General features: G+C 38.4%; 1 protein-coding gene across 1 annotated transcript in view; it reads right to left on the bottom strand.

Annotated features, from left to right (window-relative positions):
- The window catches only part of PCDH11X (protocadherin 11 X-linked), a 1221358-nt gene extending 1209661 nt beyond the window's left edge, over positions 1 to 11697 (bottom strand). Inside the window, exon 1 of the mRNA XM_049766592.1 lies at positions 11692 to 11697. The gene's annotated coding sequence lies outside the window, so the exon portion shown is untranslated. The remainder of the gene's footprint in view (positions 1 to 11691) is intronic.
- Between the last annotated feature and the right edge of the window lie 6477 nt (positions 11698 to 18174).

Below are 18174 nucleotides of genomic sequence, written 5' to 3'. Positions count from 1 at the left end.
GCTATAGGGGTCGCTGTCCAATAAGCTGAGCTCTCTGGCCTGCGGAGACTCCACACCTTTGTGCCTTTTTTCACTAGGAGGACTTCAAGAGAAACTTCTTTATCAATCTAGTTGAAGCCATCTACCACAAGCCAGTGGAAAATATTATCCTCTAAATTCTGGTACAAGACAAGGCAGTCCGCTTTCACCACTCCTCTTCAACATAGTACTGAAAGTTCTTGCTATAGTGATCAGGCAAGAAAAAGATATCAAGGGAATCCAGATAGGAAAGGAAGAAGTCAAGCTCTCATTGTTTGCAGATGACAAGATACTCTACTTAGAAAACCCTAAAGACTCTACCAAAAAAGCTTCTAGAAAGAATAGACCCATATAGCAAGGTGGCAGGCTACAAAATTAACACACATAAATCAATGGCCTTTTTATACACCAATAATGATAGGGAAGAGTTGGATGCCAAGAAGACAATCCCATTCAAATTAGTGCCACACAAACTCAAATATCTTGGAGTCAACTTGACCAAAGACGTGAAGGACCTATACAAAGAAAACTATAAAGCCCTGCTCCAAGAAATAAGAGAGGACACATGGAAATGGAAACACATACCCTGCTCATAGATTGGTAGGATTAACATCATTAAAATGGCAATACTCCCCAAAGCTTTATACAAATTTAATGAGATCCCTCTAAAGACACCCATGACATTTTTCAAATAAGTGGATCAAACACTTATGAAGTTATTCGGAACAATAAACACCCTCGAATAGCTAAAGCACTCCTAGGGAAAAGGAAAATAGGAGGCATTACTTTCTCCAACTTTAAACTGTACTACAATAATAGTTATCAAAACAGCATGGTATTGAAATAAAGGCAGATCCTCAGACCAGTGGAATAGGCTTGAGTTCTCAGAGAACATTCCCCAGACATACAATTATCTAATTTTTGACAAAAGAGCAAGAAATTCTAAGTGGAGCAGGGAAAACCTCTTCAACAAGTGGTGATGGCAGAACTGGTTAGCCACTTGCATAAAAGCAAACACAGACCCCCCCCCAGTTAACATCATGTACAAAGGTAAAATCCAAATGGATTAAAGACATTGATATAAGACCTGATACCATAAGGTATATAGAACAACGTGTTGGTAAAACACTCCATGACATTGAGACTAAAGGCATCTTTAAGGAGGAAACTGCACTTTCCAAACAAGTGGAAGCAGAGATCAACCGGTGGGAATACATTAAGCTGAGAAGCTTCTGCACCTCAAAAGAAATAGTGCCCAGGATACAAGAGTCACCCACTGAGTGGGAGAAACTATTCACCAACACCCATCAGATTAGGGGCTAACATCCAAAATATACAGGGCACTGACAGAACTTTACAAGAAAAAAACATCTAATCCCATCAAAAAATGGGGAGAAAGAGATGAACAGATGCTTTGATAAAAAAGAAATAGAAATGGCCAAAAGGCATATGAAAAATTGTTCTTCGTCACTAATCATCAGGGAGATGCTAATCAAAACAAAGATGAGGTACCATCTCACACCACAGAGATTGGCATACATCACAAAGAATGAGAACAATCAGTGCTGTGGGGATGTGGAGAGAAAGGAACTCTTATCCGCTGCTGGTGGGAATGCCATCTAGTCCGACCTCTATGGAAAGCAATATGGAGATTCCTCCAAAATCTGGAAATTGAGCTCCCATTGGACCCAGCTATTCCACTCCTAGGGATATACCCTAAGAACACAAGAATGCAATACAAAAATCCCTTCCTCACTCCTATATTTATTGCAGCACTATTCACAATAGCCAGGCTCTGGAAACAACCAAGATGCCCTTCAACAGATGAATGGCTAAAGAAACTGTGGTACATATATACAATGGAATATTATGCAGCTGTCAGGAGAGATGCAGTCATGAAATTTTCCTATACATGGATGTACATGGAATCTATCATGCTGAGTGAAATAAGTCAGAGGGAGAGAGATGCAGAATAGTATCACTCATCTATGGGTTTTAAGAAAAATAAAAGTCATTTTTGCAACAATCCTCAGAAACAATGAGAGGAAGGCTGGAACTTCCAGCTCACTTCATAAAGCTCACCACAAAGAGTTGTGAGTGCAGTTACAGAAATAACTACACAAAGAACTACCATAATCATGTGAATGAATGAGGGAACTGGAAAGCCTGTCTAAAGTACAGGTGGTGGTGGGGTTGCATGGAGGGAGATTTGGGACATTGGTGGTGGGAATGTTGCACTGGTGAAGGGGGTGTTCTTTACATGACTGAAACCCAAACACAATTATCTATGTAATAAAGTTGTTTAAATAAAAAAAATAAAGAACAGAGAGAAAATTCTTTAAAGCAAAAAGAGAAACCTCAAGTACAAAGGAAGAAACATAAGGATCAAACCAGATATCCCATTTGAAACAATTCAGTCAGGAAAACAATAGAATGGCATATTTAAACTACTGAATGAAAACAACATCCAACCTAAAGTCCATTACCTGGACAAACCCTCATTTACATAGGGGGACTAAAAATATTCTCAGACAAAAAAAGTATATGAAATATTTGCGCTAAACAAACTGACTCTAAATAAACTACTCAGAGATCAATTATGTGACCCAAACACACAATTGTAACTTCAACAAACCTATGCAACAACCCTACAGCACAACAACCTTCTCTGTCAATAATCTTTTAAATGCCAATGGACTAAACTTCCCAATTAAAAGCCACAGTGTAGAGAGCTGGATCAGAAAAAAAAAAAAAAGCATACCTGCTGCCTATAGGAAACACACTGAAAAGGTCAGGATAAACACAGGCTCAGAATAAAAGTATGGGAATCTATTGTTCAAAGCACTGGAAAAAAGGCTGGAACAGCCATACTTATATCAGACCAAATTGCATTCAACTTCAAGAAATTGCTCAGAGACAGAGAGGGTCACTATTGTTGATTAGGAGAATATTAGACCAAGAAACATTAACTCTGATAATATTTATGCACCAAATGTAAACCAGCAAAATATGTAAGGCATTTGTTCAAGAATCTAGAAAAAATATGGACGGAAGTTTTATAGTAGTTAGAGATTTCAACACACCATTATCACCTCTATACAGGTACATTAGGCAGAAAACTAGCAGACATATGAGCCCTAAATGAGAAACTAGAAGAACTCGGACTAATAGGTTTATACAGTACCATGGAGCATCCTCAGAAAGCAGTTCTTCTCAAGTGCACATCGAACCTTCTCTAAAATATACCATGCCTTAGGATATAAATTTACTTGCATGAAGTCACAAATATGAGAACTATACCAAGCACCCTATCAGACCACAATGAAACAGAGATCAAGATTGACTTATAAAGATGTGGAGAAAATATAACACCTGGAGATTAAACAGCTATCTGCTGAACAGCATAGATCAAAGAGTAAATCAAGGAAAAAAATAAAAAGATTCCTTGGCACAAACGACAATGAATAAACAAATTTTCTAAATTCATGGAAAACATCAAAAGCAAAATTAATTGGAAACTCTTAGCAAATGTTAGGAAAGAGAAAAACCACAAAATCAGCAGTTTTATTGGATACCTTAAGGATCTGGAAAACCAGCAGCAAAAAAACCTAAACACAGGTAGAAGACAAAAATAGTAAAAACCAGAGCAGAAATAAGCAACATAGAAACAAAGCAAACAATACAAAGAATCAATGAGACCAGGGGCTGGTTTTTAGAAAAAATAAAGAAGATAGACAAACCGCTGGCAAGAATTACAAAGAAAGGGAAAATACCCAAATAAATGGGATCCCAAACAAAGAGGAGATTACAACAGAACCTCAAGAAATGCAAGATATCATGAGTGCTTATCAGGAATAACTATACTCATCTAAATTAGAAATCCCATAGAAATCAACAGGTTTCTGGGAAAATATCATCTCCCGAGACTTAATAAGGAGGAATTAGAAATCCTAAGGTGGCCATTTATACCTAAGAGAATTGAAACAATAATTAAGACACTGCCCAATAATAAAAGTCCAGGACCAGATGGTTTTACAGGCAAATTCTAACAAACATTTAGAGAAGAATTAAACCAATGATGCTCAGGCTCTTCCAAAACATTGAAAAGACAGGAATCCTCCCTAATTCTTTTTATTAGGCTAGTATCACACTAACTTCCAAAGCTGGCAAAGATACCACCAAGAAAAATACTACAGACCAATCTCACTATTGAACATGGATGCAAAATTCCTCAACAAAATCTTAGCAAACTGAATCCAACAATGCAACAAAAAGATTCTACACCACAACCAAGTGGGTTTTATCCCAGGGATGCAAAAATGGTTCAACATACACAAATCAATCAGCATCATACACCACATCAACAAAAACAAAGTCAAAAATCACATGATCATATCAAGTGATGCAGAGAAGGCATTTTACAAAATCCTACATCCATTCATAATTTAAACACTCAGCAAAATAGGGTTGAAAGTAACCTTCCTCAAGATAGTTACAGCTATCTATAAAAAGCACACAGCCAACATTATCCTTAACAGAGAAAAACTGAAAGCATTTCTGCTAAGGTCAGGTACTAGGCAAGGCTATCCACTGTCTCCATTTTGTTTTTGTTTTTGGGTCACACCCAGTGGTGTTCAGGGGATATTCCTGGCTCAGTGCTCAGAAATCGCTCCTGGCAGGCTCGGGGGACTATGTGGGATGCTGGGATTCGAACCACCATCTGTCCTGGGTAGGCTGCATGCAAGGCTAACTCCCTACTGCTGTGCTATCTCCCTGGACCCCACTGTCTCCATTCTTATTCAACATAGTTTTAGAAGTCCTAACAATAGCAATCAAGCAAGAGAAGTCAAACAAACTAATCCAATAGGGAAATGGGAAGTCCAACTCTCTCTATTTGTAGATGATATGATGATATACATTGAAAACATTAAAGAGTCCACAGAAAAGCTTTTAGAAAAATAAACTAATGCATCAAATTGTCCACTACAAGGTCAATACCAAGAAAGAAGCAGAGAAAGACATTAAGTAGTTGATACCATTTAAAATAGTATCTAAAAATGGGCTGGAGATATAGCATGGAGGTTGCCTTACATCCAGAAGGACAGTGTTTCAAATCCCGGCATCCCATATGGTCCCCCATGCCTGCCAGGGGTGATTTCTGAGCACAGAGCCAGAAGTAACCTCTGAGCTCTTCCGGGTGTGACCCAAAACCCAAAAAATAATATCTAAAAAACTAAGTACCTAGGAATCAACCCAACAAGAGAAGTGAAAGACCTATACCATGAAAACTTCAAAACAATTCAGAAAGAAACTGAAGAGAACCTAAGGAAGTAGAAGAACATCCCTGATCATGGGTAGGAAGAATCAACATCATCAAAATGACTATCTTACCTAATATACAATATAGATCCAAAGCAATCCCTACCCAAATTCAGGCATAATTTTTACAGACTTAGAACAATCAATTATAAAGTTCGTGTAGAACCTCAAAAGACCTAGCTTAGCCAAATACATATTTAAAAAAAAAAACAAGAAACTTAATGCCATTTCTTCACCTAACATAAAGATTTACTATATAGCTATGGTGATCAAAACTGCATGGTACTGGAACAAAGACAAGGTCTCATACCAATGGGTAAGAATAGAATATCCAGTTTTATATCCCAAAATATATGGCCACTCATATTTGACAACAGAGCCTAGAATATGAAATGGAACAAAGAAAGTCTTTTCAACAAATGGTGTTGAAACAACTAGACAACCATCTGTAAGAAATTAAAGATTGGGGGCCGGGTGGTGGCGCTGGAGGTAAGGTGCCTGCCTTGCCTGCACTAGTCTAGGACGGACCGCGGTTCAATCCCCCGGCGTCCCATATGGTCCCCCAAGAAGCCAGGAGCAACTTCTGAGCGCGTAGCCAGGAGTAACCCCTGAGCGTCACAGGGTGTGGCCCAAAAACCAAAAAAAAAAAAAATTAAAGATTGATCTACCTCACACCTTATACAAAAGTCAACTCAAATAGGTTAAAGTTATTGAAATCAGACCCAAAGATATAAAGTTCATTGAGGAAAACATAGCCAGAATGCTTCAAGACTGATACTTTAAAAATTTCTTTGATGATATTATGCAAATGACAAGAACTATAATATCAAATCTAAAAAATAGGACTACATCAAACTAAAAAGTTCCTGTATGGCAAAAGAAACATGGGCTAAAACTAAAAGACACCTAACCAATTGGGAAAAATTGTACTCATCACATAAGATAAATATTTGCTATCTATGATATACAAAAACTCACAAAGGTTAGCTTCCAAACCTAAAAAAATATAGAAAAATGGGGAGAAGATATTAATAGACACTTCTCTGAGGAAGACCAACTGTATTATGGGGAGTCCCTAATACAGCTCTGGTACCAACTTTTCCAGGGTAAGTTCATATGACATCCTGTCAATGAGGAAACAGCAACAACTTGATCTAAAGGCAGGTTGCCCTACCTCATCACCTAATGGCGAGATGAAATCAGAAGACACTTGTCATTTGATCTGTACAAAAACCAAGATCACTAAATACAGAAAACTGACTACAACAACCATGACTGACTAGAACTTCTGGAACATAAAGAAAGACTTTATCCTAGACTTTGTCCTAGGATCTGTGCAAATACCAATATCTCTAATTACAGAGGACTGAGTTTGATAACCACAACTGAACAGAACATTTCCTGGCACTATTAAGAAAGACTTTGGGGTTCTACAAACTACAGTCTGCAGACTGTAGTTGGATTCAAAACAGTATGCTTCAATGGTGGAGACATCTTGTATTTCCCCAATACTTGACTCCCTATGCAAAAGCAAACAAACAAAAACTCACACAGAAACCTGAATATTTAACTACAGAAACCTGATACCAACAACAGCGAAACTGCACAATTTTTTTTTACCAGGACCACAGAGAATGAATCAGGAGTTGGATAGCCTAGTATGCCTGAAGCCCTGAGTCAGTCTTATGCCAGAAAATTTCAGGGGTAAGGTCTCCTTGTATTTAGGTCAAGGCTTTTCCCTTCCAATTCCCCCATATTTTGCTGTGCCCATGAAAACAATTGCCACCCACACCATTTTTACTGTATTTTAACTCTCATTCTTTACAAGAAATAAGAGCTTACTAGACTTTCTTAGTGCTTTAATGAGTTCATTGGCAATTCAATAATTTTCAAAAAATACTTGCCACTGAACATTTTCTTCCCTTTATCTCCCATCTCTTTATTTTTTCTTTCAATTTTTTATTTTCTAATCATGTTGCTTTCGATTTTCCTGAAAAAAATTTATTATTATCAGTTATGCCAACTATGTGATGCATTTTTATCAACAAATAAAAATTATTATTAAAAGGAAAAAATTCGTCATACCAGCCCCCTCTTTTTTCTTTTTTTTAAAATTAATATTTATATTTTAGACAGAAGCTTCCACCTGCTTTCCTTTCTTTTTAATCAGAACCATGGAACACGAATAATCTTGTTCTGCCTCATATATCTATGTCTTCCTAAAAACTGAGGTAAAAATGTGGATGGTATCAGGGGCAAAGAAGTGTCATGAGCATTGAGTGGAAATAAAAAATAGACTGAAATACACAACCCAAATTTAATGACAATAGAATCATGAAACCCAAACCACAACAAGCTATACACAAAAGGGACCTGTTTCACTAGCAGTCCAGGGGGCTAAGTGTGGAGTTATGGGATGCATGCTGGGAACCGTGGTGGAGGGAGGTCAACTCTGGTGGTGGGAATTGCCCTAATTCACTCTCACTCTGTACCTTAAATATAACTGTGAAAGACTTGTAATTCACATTGATTTAAATAAAAATTATAAAAAATGAAAGAAACTCATCCACTGCTGGTGGGAATGCTGCCTGGTCCAACCCCTATGGAAAATAGTATGGAGGGTTCTCAGTAACCTCAATATTGATCTGCCATATAACCCAGCAATCTCACTCCTGGGCACCTATCCTAAGATAGAAAGACATCCATCCAAAATTATGTATGCACACCAATATTTATTGCAACACTCAGTACACTAGCCAAGACTTGTAATCAAACTATATGTCCAATAACAGATGAGTGGATCATGAAGGTGTGGTATATATACAAAATGGAATACTATGTAGCAGTAAGAAACAATACAATCATTCAATTTGGAATATATTATGTTAAATGAAGTAAGTTGGATAGTATGTAGCAGTAAGAAACTACAATCATTCAATTTGCAGCAACATGAATGGAACTGGAATATATTATGTTAAATGAAGTAAGTCAGAAGAAGAGAAATACAGAATGATATCACTTATATGTGGCATTTATAATAACTCCATAAAGAAACAAAATAATCTAAATGGTAAGTAATCTGAACACCATAAGCACCAGGATATAGTGAGAAGTGGTCACATCAAGTGAAAGAGGAGAAACACAAAGCCTTTACTCTCTCTTGCACCACAAAGAAACCTACAACAATGGAAATAGCAATTTAGATTGAACTGATGTTCAATCATCCCCACACTACAAAATCCTATAATAATGTTTTATCCACAAAATCATGTGCAAAAAATTATTGGAAGCTAGAGTCTCCCATTGCTGTGCTTACTATCAGTATACTTTAATGTCTAAATTTAATTATGTATAAAATAATTCTTCAACTTCTTTGTCCACAAAGGGTCTTGGAAATATAGGTTGGATACCCTAATTTTGCAATTTCATGCTCTAGCATATTAAACTACATAAACATTGCTCATTGTGACAATATCATGATAAAATACTTCAATCAACCCATTTGCATTTCAATTTTTCTTCTAATATGACCTCAATTTTATGACTGTTGAGGTCACAAAAATAGACAACTGCGAGGGAGGGACTTCAGAGCATAAAAACCGGCTAACCTTTGCAAAAGCTGGCTCCCTGTGTGTGACACCAGGCGGGGAAAATCCGCAAAAGTACACCGGCCCAGTGGGGCTCAGCTGTGAAAGACTGTGAGTGTGACCCGTCTATGTCTGTCTACTGTCCTCTTGCGTGAAACTCTTGCGAGTGGGGCAAAAAGAGCCTCCAGAAACCTCGCTCGCCCAGACGCCATTTTCAGGGAGGGACTTCAGAGCATAAAAACCGGCTAACCTTTGCAAAAGCTGGCTCCCTGTGTGTGACACCAGGCGGGGAAAATCCGCGAAAGTACACCGGCCCAGTGGGGCTCAGCTGTGAAAGACTGTGAGTGTGACCTGTCTATGTCTGTCTACTGTCCTCTTGCATGAAACTCTTGCGAGTGGGGCAAAAAGAGCCTCCAGAAACCTCGCTCGCCCAGACGCCATTTTCAGGGAGGGACTTCAGAGCATAAAAACCGGCTAACCTTTGCAAAAGCTGGCTCCCTGTGTGTGACACCAGGCGGGGAAAATCTGCAAAAGCACACCGGCCCAGTGGGGCTCAGCTGTGAAAGACTGTGAGTGTGACCTGTCTATGTCTGTCTACTGTCCTCTTGCGTGAAACTCTTGCGAGTGGGGCAAAAAGAGGCTCAGAGAAGCACGGCCGCTCCGCTTCGCTACGCGGCCTTGCACTCTTTCTAAGGAAAGAACTCCATTGCAACAAGAAGGAAAAATCACACTAAGAACGGCGCTATATCACAGAAGCAAACATTTCTCTCTGGACTGTCTTCTCTGTTGCATGCTCGGGCCTAAGATTTGACCCAGTGTGAGGCTTCATCCACGGAGGACTCCCCTCCCTTAGAGGCAAGTCAGCCCATCCAGAAAGGGAGGAGCCAGAGGAGTGTGCTGCCTACATCATATAGACAATGAATATCACTACAACACGTAGAAAAACCCACAATACAAGTGTGACAATGGGGAAACAACGCAGGCCAGCATCAGACATAGAGAATGAAGATGACAATTCTGAGGACCAGATAATGACTGAACAACTAATCAACCTCTCAGATAAGGACTTTAGACTAGCAATATGGAAGGTGCTCAACAGACTCCAAGAAACCATGGATCGAGTTGAACAGAACACTAATAAGAACCAAGAAAATATGAAGGCAGAAATGACAAAACTCCAAACTGAAATAACATGTCAACTAACAGGACTGAAAAAGTCAGTAAATGAGTGAATGACAAAATGGATAAGCTCTGGGACAGGGTATCAGAAGCTGAGAATAGACTTGGTGCTGTGGAAGATGAGATACATAACAATTCCATACAGCAGGAGAGATTGGACAAAAAACTTAAAGCAAATGAGCAGACAATGGAAAAATTAGTCAAAGAATGGGAACAGACGAAAAAAGAAGTCTATGATAAGATCAACAGAAACAACTTAAGAATCATTGGAGTCCCAGAGACCCAGGAAGAAAATTTCCAGGAAGAATCAATGGTCAAGAACATCATTAAAGAGAAACTTCCAGAGCTAAAGAATATATGTGATCAAATCCTGCATGCCCGAAGAGTACCAACCAAAAGAGACCCCAGAAAAACCACCCCAAGACACATCCTAGTCACAATGACAAATCCCACAGATAGAGACAGAATTCTGAAAACAGCAAGATCAAAAGGGGAAATCATGTTCAAGCAAGCTTCCCTGAGATTTACAGCAGACCTGTCACCAGAAACGCTCAATGCCAGAAAGCAGTGGTGGGATATTGTGACAAGACTGAATGAAATGAATGCTTCACCCAGAATACTATACCCAGCAAAACTCACTTTCCGGTTTGATGGAAGAATACATGGTTTCACAGACAAAAAACAGCTCAGAAACTTCACAGACACAAAACCAGTCTTAAGAGAAAAACTGAAAGACCTAATCTAAGACAAGACTACCCAAAAGACACACCAAATTTTGAAATAAAGATGGCGTTAAATCCCAGGACAATTCTTTCTCTCAACGTCAATGGACTAAATGCACCAGTTAAGAGACACAGAGTGGCTAAATGGATCAAAAAACTCAACCCAACCTTCTGCTGCCTACAAGAAACGCACCTGAATAGTCAGAACAAACATAGACTCAAAATAAAAGGCTGGAGAAAAGTTATCCAAGCAAACAACACCCATAAAAAAGCTGGAGTGGCCATACTAATATCAGATAATGCAAACTTTATACTCAGGAAGGTTGTAAGGGACAAAGACGGACATTTTATATTAATCAAGGGGTACGTAGAGCAGGAAGAATTCACTCTCCTAAACATATATGCACCGAATGAGGGGCCAGCAAAATATTTAATACAACTGTTGACAAATCTGAAAAATAATATCAACAACAACACAATAATTGTGGGGGACCTTAACACGGCTTTGTCAACACTGGACAGGTCAACCAGACTGAAACCCAACAAGAATATACTAGACCTGAGGAGAGAAATGGAAGAAAGAGGCCTAGTGGATATATATAGGACACTCCATCCCCAGAAACCTGGATACACATTCTTCTCCAATGTACATGGGACATTCTCCAGGATAGACTACATGCTGGCACATAAAACATACCTCCATAAGATCAAGAGGATAGAAATTTTGCAGACTACCTTCGCTGACCACAAGGCTCTGAAATTATTTGTGAACTCCAAAGGGACTCAGAAGAAACACTTTAACACCTGGAAGTTAAACAGCCTCATGCTCAATAACCAGTGGGTCCGAGATGAAATCAAGGAGGAAATAAAAAGGTTCCTGGAAACAAATGACAATAAAGACACAAACTCTCAGAACTTATGGGACACAGCAAAAGCAGTACTGAGAGGAAAATTTATAGCTTTGCAAGCACACATCAGGAAGGAAGAAGGAGCTTACCTGAGTAGCTTAATGACACAGCTAATAGAACTAGAAAATGCTCAACAAAAGGACCCAAGAATAGGAAGACAGAAGGAAATAACAAAGCTGAGAGCAGAAATCAACGAAGTGGAAACTCAAAAAACAATCCGAAAGATCAACGAAAGCAGAAGTTGGTTCTTTGAAAAAATAAACAAGATTGATAGACCACTGGCAAACCTAACAAAGAAAGAGAGAGAGAGAGAAACTTGATAACTCGTATCAGGAATGAAAAAGGAGAGATCACTACTGATATGACAGAGATTCAAAGGGTAATCAGAAACTACTTTGAAAAACTCTACGCCACTAAAAATGAGAACCTGGAAGAAATGGATAAATTCTTGGACTCTTATAATCTTCCACGGTTGAAGGAAGAGGATGTAGCATATCTAAACACCCCCATCACCATTGATGAAATTAAAACAGTAATCAAATGTCTGCCGAAAAACAAAAGCCCAGGTCCAGATGGATTCACTAATGAATTCTATCAAACTTTCCAAGAGGAACTACTGCCAATCTTGGCAAGACTCTTTCATGAAATTGAACAAACAGAAACACTTCCAAATAGCTTTTATGAAACCAACATCACCTTGATACCTAAACCAGACAGAGACGCTACCAAAAAAGAAAATTACAGACCAATATCACTGATGAATGCAGATGCAAAGATCCTCAACAAAATCCTGGCAAATAGGATTCAATGCCTCGTTAAGATCATCCACTACGATCAAGTAGGTTTCATCCCAGGAATGCAAGGCTGGTTTAACATCCGTAAATCTATCAACATAATACACAACATCAATAACAAGAAAAATAAAAACCACATGATCATATCAATAGATGCAGAGAAAGCATTTGATAAGGTCCAACACCCATTCTTGATCAAAACTCTCAGCAAGATGGGAATGGAGGGAACCTTTCTCAATATAGTGAAGGCCATCTACCACAAGCCAGTGGCAAATATTATCCTCAATGGAGAAAAACTGAAAGCCTTCCCTCTGAATTCTGGCACAAGACAAGGCTGTCCTCTCTCACCACTCCTATTCAACATAGCACTGGAAGTACTTGCTATAGCGATTAGGAAAGAAAAGGATATCAAGGGAATCCAGATAGGAAAGGAAGAAGTCAAGCTCTCACTGTTTGCAGATGACATGATACTCTACTTAGAAAACCCTAAAGACTCTATCAAAAAGCTTCTAGAAACAATAGACTCATATAGCAAGGTGGCAGGCTACAAAATTAACACACAAAAATCAATGGCCTTTCTATATACCAATAGTAATAAGGATGAAATGGACATTAAGAAAACAACCCCATTCACAATAGTACCACACAAACTCAAATATCTTGGAATCAACTTGACTAAATATGTGAAGGACCTATACAAAGAAAACTATAAAGCCCTGCTCCAAGAAATAAGAGAGGACACACGGAAATGGAAACACATACCCTGCTCATGGATTGGCAGGATTAACATCATCAAAATGTCAATACTCCCCAAGGCATTATACAGATTTAATGCCATCCCTCTAAAGATACCCATGACATTCTTCAAAGAAGTGGATCAGACACTTTTGAAATTCATTTGGAACAATAAACACCCTCGAATAGCTAAAGCAATCATTGGGAAAAAGAATATGGGAGGAATTACTTTTCCCAACTTTAAACTGTACTACAAAGCAACAATTATCAAAACAGCATGGTATTGGAATAAGGATAGGTCCTCAGATCAGTGGAATAGGCTTGAATACTCAGAAAATGTTCCCCAGAGATACAACCATCTAATTTTTTATAAAGGAGCAGGAAATCCTAAATGGAGCAGGGAAAGCCTCTTCAACAAGTGGTGTTGGCACAATTGGATAGCCACTTGCAAAAAATTAAACTTAGACCCCCAGCTAACATCATGTACAAAGGTAAAATCCAAATGGATTAAAGACCTCGATATCAGCCCCAAAACCATAAGATATATAGAACAGCACATAGGCAAAACACTCCAGGACATTACAGGCATCCTCAAGGAGGAAACTGCACTCTCCAAGCAAGTGAAAGCAGAGATTAACAGATGGGAATATATTAAGCTGAGAAGCTTCTGCACCTCAAAGGAAATAGTGCCCAGGATACAAGAGCCACCCACTGAGTGGGAGAAACTATTCACCCAATACCCATCAGATAAGGGGCTAATCTCCAAAATATACAAGGCACTGACAGAACTTTACAAGAAAAAAACATCTAACCCCATCAAAAAATGGGGAGAAGAAATGAACAGACACTTTGACAAAGAAGAAATACACATGGCCAAAAGGCACATGAAAAAATGTTCCACATCACTAATCATCAGGGAGATGCAAATCAAAACAACGATGAGATACCACCTCACACCCCAGAGAATGGCACACATCACAAAGAATGAGAATAAACAGTGTTGGCGGGGATGTGGAGAGAAAGGAACTCTTATCCACTGCTGGTGGGAATGCTGTCTAGTTCAACCTTTATGGAAAGCGATATGGAGATTCCTCCAAAAACTGGAAATCGAGCTCCCATACGATCCAGCTATACCACTCCTAGGAATATACCCTAGGAACACAAAAATACAATACAAAAACCCCTTCCGTACACCTATATTCATTGCAGCTCTATTTACCATAGCAAGACTCTGGAAACAAACAAGATGCCCTTCAACAGACGAATGGCTAAAGAAACTGTGGTACATATACACAATGGAATATTATGCAGCTGTCAGGAGAGATGAAGTCATGAAATTTTCCTATACATGGATGTACATGGAATCTATTATGCTGAGTGAAATAAGTCAGAGAGAGAGAGAAAAACGCAGAATGGTCTCACTCATCTATGGGTTTTAAGAAAAATGAAAGACACCCTTGTAATAATAATTTTCAGACACAAAAGAGAAAAGAGCTGGAAGTTCCAGCTCACCTCAGGAAGCTCACCACAAAGAGTGATGAGTTTAGTTAGAGAAATAACTACATTTTGAACTGTCCTAATATTGAGAATGTATGAGGGAAATGTAGAGCCTGTTTAGGGTACAGGCGGGGGTTGGGGGGGGAGGAGGGAGATTTGGGACTTGGGTGATGGGAATGTTGCACTGGTGATGGGTGGTGTTCCTTTTATGACTGAAACCCAAACACAATCATGTATGTAATCAAGGTGTTTAAATAAAAAAAAATAGACAACTGCACACCATAGACTTGTATTACAGGTCCCACTCATTGAATATGTTTTTGCAAATTAATATTATTCCTTTTTAAGTTTTTCTCCTCACTTTTCCTTTTCTTTTTCAATTCAAACTATGGTACTACTATATCATAATACCTACACTGACAGTTTATTTCCAGGAAAGGAACCTCGATGAACAAGATATAGTGGATGATACTCATAGGTTAAACTCCTCTTATAATACTTACTACCATACTGGTAGTCAGGAAAATTATGTTTATCCTAAAATGAAGAATGCACAATCTAACACTGAAAGCTTTATTTAGCAAAGTTCATCCCTGCCATCGACAAAGTGCCAAGAAATTGGAAAATCTCTCCCCTCTGAAGTAATGACACAATTAATTTATGTATTTCTCTATAGTTTTCCTCTTCTTTTTTCTTTCCTAAGCTATTTTTATTCATTTTTTCTTAATTATATTACTTCTTAAGTGCTCCAGCCAATCCTATAAGGATCCAACAACAACATATGAATAGATATCTAATGGTTGTCTATAAGTGAGTATGAGTTTGTATGCAGTGGACTTCTCTATGTTTGCCTAATCTATACTGTAAACAAGCAATGTCTATATTGTTTATAGCCTCTCTTATATATTATACTTTCACCCCACCATTCAATACTCCTATCCTCTCATCTTACTCCCTCAGTCCTTTTTCATTATCTCTCCCATGTAACCTTCTTTACACTCAGTTCTTAAAACACAAGGAACCAAGACTGATCCCCTGCCCCAATAAAGCACCATCAACTCTGGCAAGAAGCTGCAACCATCACTTCTGCTGATTCATTCTATGTGGTCATTTTTCTCACACATACCCCCAATGGACTGGTGCATGTTACCAGATTCAGAGTCAGAAGAACCCCCAGCTCTAGTATATTACACAATCCCTTACAGCTGCAAACCATTTCTCAGACTCAATAAGACCACAGTGTGGGACTAAAATGTGTCCTGGATCTCACCCCCAGGCTATTTAAAAAGACTTAATTGGGATATCTATATTTTCTATTAAGTCCTTAATAGTCATACCTGTTAGTGTTCTATTTCCAAATATAAAGGTAACTTCCTCCATCACTTTTTTCTCTTTTTTAATATTTATTCATTAATTTATTTATCTTTGCTTGTACTGGCTCTCTTAATATGAAATTCTAGAATAAAAGTCTTGCTTGGGATAAAATGTCAGGTCAAAACCAGGGCACAGAGACTTGATAGCCTGCTATTTTTACCCCTAAAGCAACAATAATATAATATGGCATAGGCACACCTAAAATGGGGAAATCTTATGCATAGAAACAAGTGCTATCTACTAGGGACAAAATCTCATAAAGTTTATAATACAGGAGCACTTACCACACTGAACTTTTGTTAGAGGAACTCGACTTAGACTTCACAAGATCAGACAAGGACCATCTAACCCAGAACCTCGTATTCCAAACTTAGAACTGACACAGTTTCCTGCAACAGCACCAGGAAGTACACTCCCCCCAGAGGAGCCCTAATGCAGCTCTGGCACCAAATTTACTCCAGGGTATGTTCATATGAAAACCTGACTATGAGGAAACAGCAACAACTTGATGTAAAGCAGTACTACTCAAATAGTGGGGCACGCCTCCCAGGGGGGCAAGGCTCCGTAAAGGGAGGCACGTTTGACATCAGCAAACACTGTCATAACAAGCTAAGCACCGTGTTTATGTCTCTGTATGTCTCTGTAACTGAGAGTTGCTGTGTCCTGCTTTAAACCCCGCTTCAAAAAGCTATGCATTGCAAAACATGGTCATTATAGCCATTAATCCAGACATCATCTCTGATTAAAAACTCAGCTTAAATTATTTTATATATTTTTGTTTTTCAGGTTAAATTTTTTAAATAAAAATACTATTTACAGTCATGCTGGGGGCGTGAAAAATGTTTTCTTCTTCCTAGGAGTCATGACAGAAAATAATTGCGAAGCACTGATCTAAAGGCAGGTTGTCCCACCTCATCACCTAGTGGTGAGATGAAATCAGAAGACACTCCATCCTTTAATCTGTGCAAAAATAAGATCACTAATTACAGAAGACTGACTGCAACAACCATAACTGAGCAGAACTTCTGGAACCATAAAGAAAGACACTATCCTAGACTTCGTCCTAGGACCTGTGGAAAAACCAAGATCTTCTAATTACAGAAGACTGACTTTGACAATCAGAATTGAGCAGAATGTTTTCTGGAACCATACAATGACCTCTGGGTTCAACAATGAACAGGTCTGGAGACTGTAGATGGACTCATGACAGTATGCTTCAAGGGTGGAGAAACACTTTATCTCTTAGATCAGGGAATTTCCAATTTCCCCAATACTTACTGTGCCTATGCCAAAAAAGCTTGCCATATTATTCCCCCTATCCTTTATTTTTATTTTGTTTTGTTTTACTTTTTCTTTCCTCTTTTACATTTATATTTATAGCTTCTAGACATGGGCTATTATTTACTATTTTTTAACAAAACCATATACCCTAAATCATTTTGCTCTGCCTCATAAATTTAGAAAAAAATGTATGGTACCAGGGGTAAGCAGTCTCAGAAACATTGAGTGGAAATAAAAAATGGTAAGACTTAAATACCCAAAGAAAAATTAGTGACAATATAATCAATATACCCAAAACACAACAAGCTATACACAAAATGGACTTTTACACTAGCAGTCCAGGAGTCTAAGGGTAGAGGTATGGGATGCATGCTGGGAACAGGGGTGGAGGGAAGTCAACACTGGTAGTTGGAAATGCCCTAATTCACTCTCACTATGTACCTTAAATATAACTGTGAAGACTTGTAATTAACATTTGTACCAATAAATATTATATAAAATTTTTAAATGTTACAGACAAAACACAAACATTAATAAATATATTCACACACAACAAAGTTTGAGAAAACTACAAGCAGAAGTGACAGAGCTAAATATTTTGAGAGATGAAATAAAAATATCAGTGGAAGTCCTTAGCAACAGAGTAACAATAGTTTAAGATAAAATTGCTACAGCTGGGCTCAGACCACTCCGCATGCCAGGATTTCTGGGTCTTTGACTGGTATGTTGGGGGCTCTGGGCAGGACAGCTAGCCACAGGT

The sequence above is a fragment of the Suncus etruscus genome, chromosome X, assembly GCF_024139225.1.
Source record: "Suncus etruscus isolate mSunEtr1 chromosome X, mSunEtr1.pri.cur, whole genome shotgun sequence".
In the NCBI taxonomy this organism is placed as follows: domain Eukaryota; kingdom Metazoa; phylum Chordata; class Mammalia; order Eulipotyphla; family Soricidae; genus Suncus; species Suncus etruscus.
Note: the sequence above shows the minus strand (reverse complement) of the source record. Positions and strands in the feature narration are given on the sequence as shown.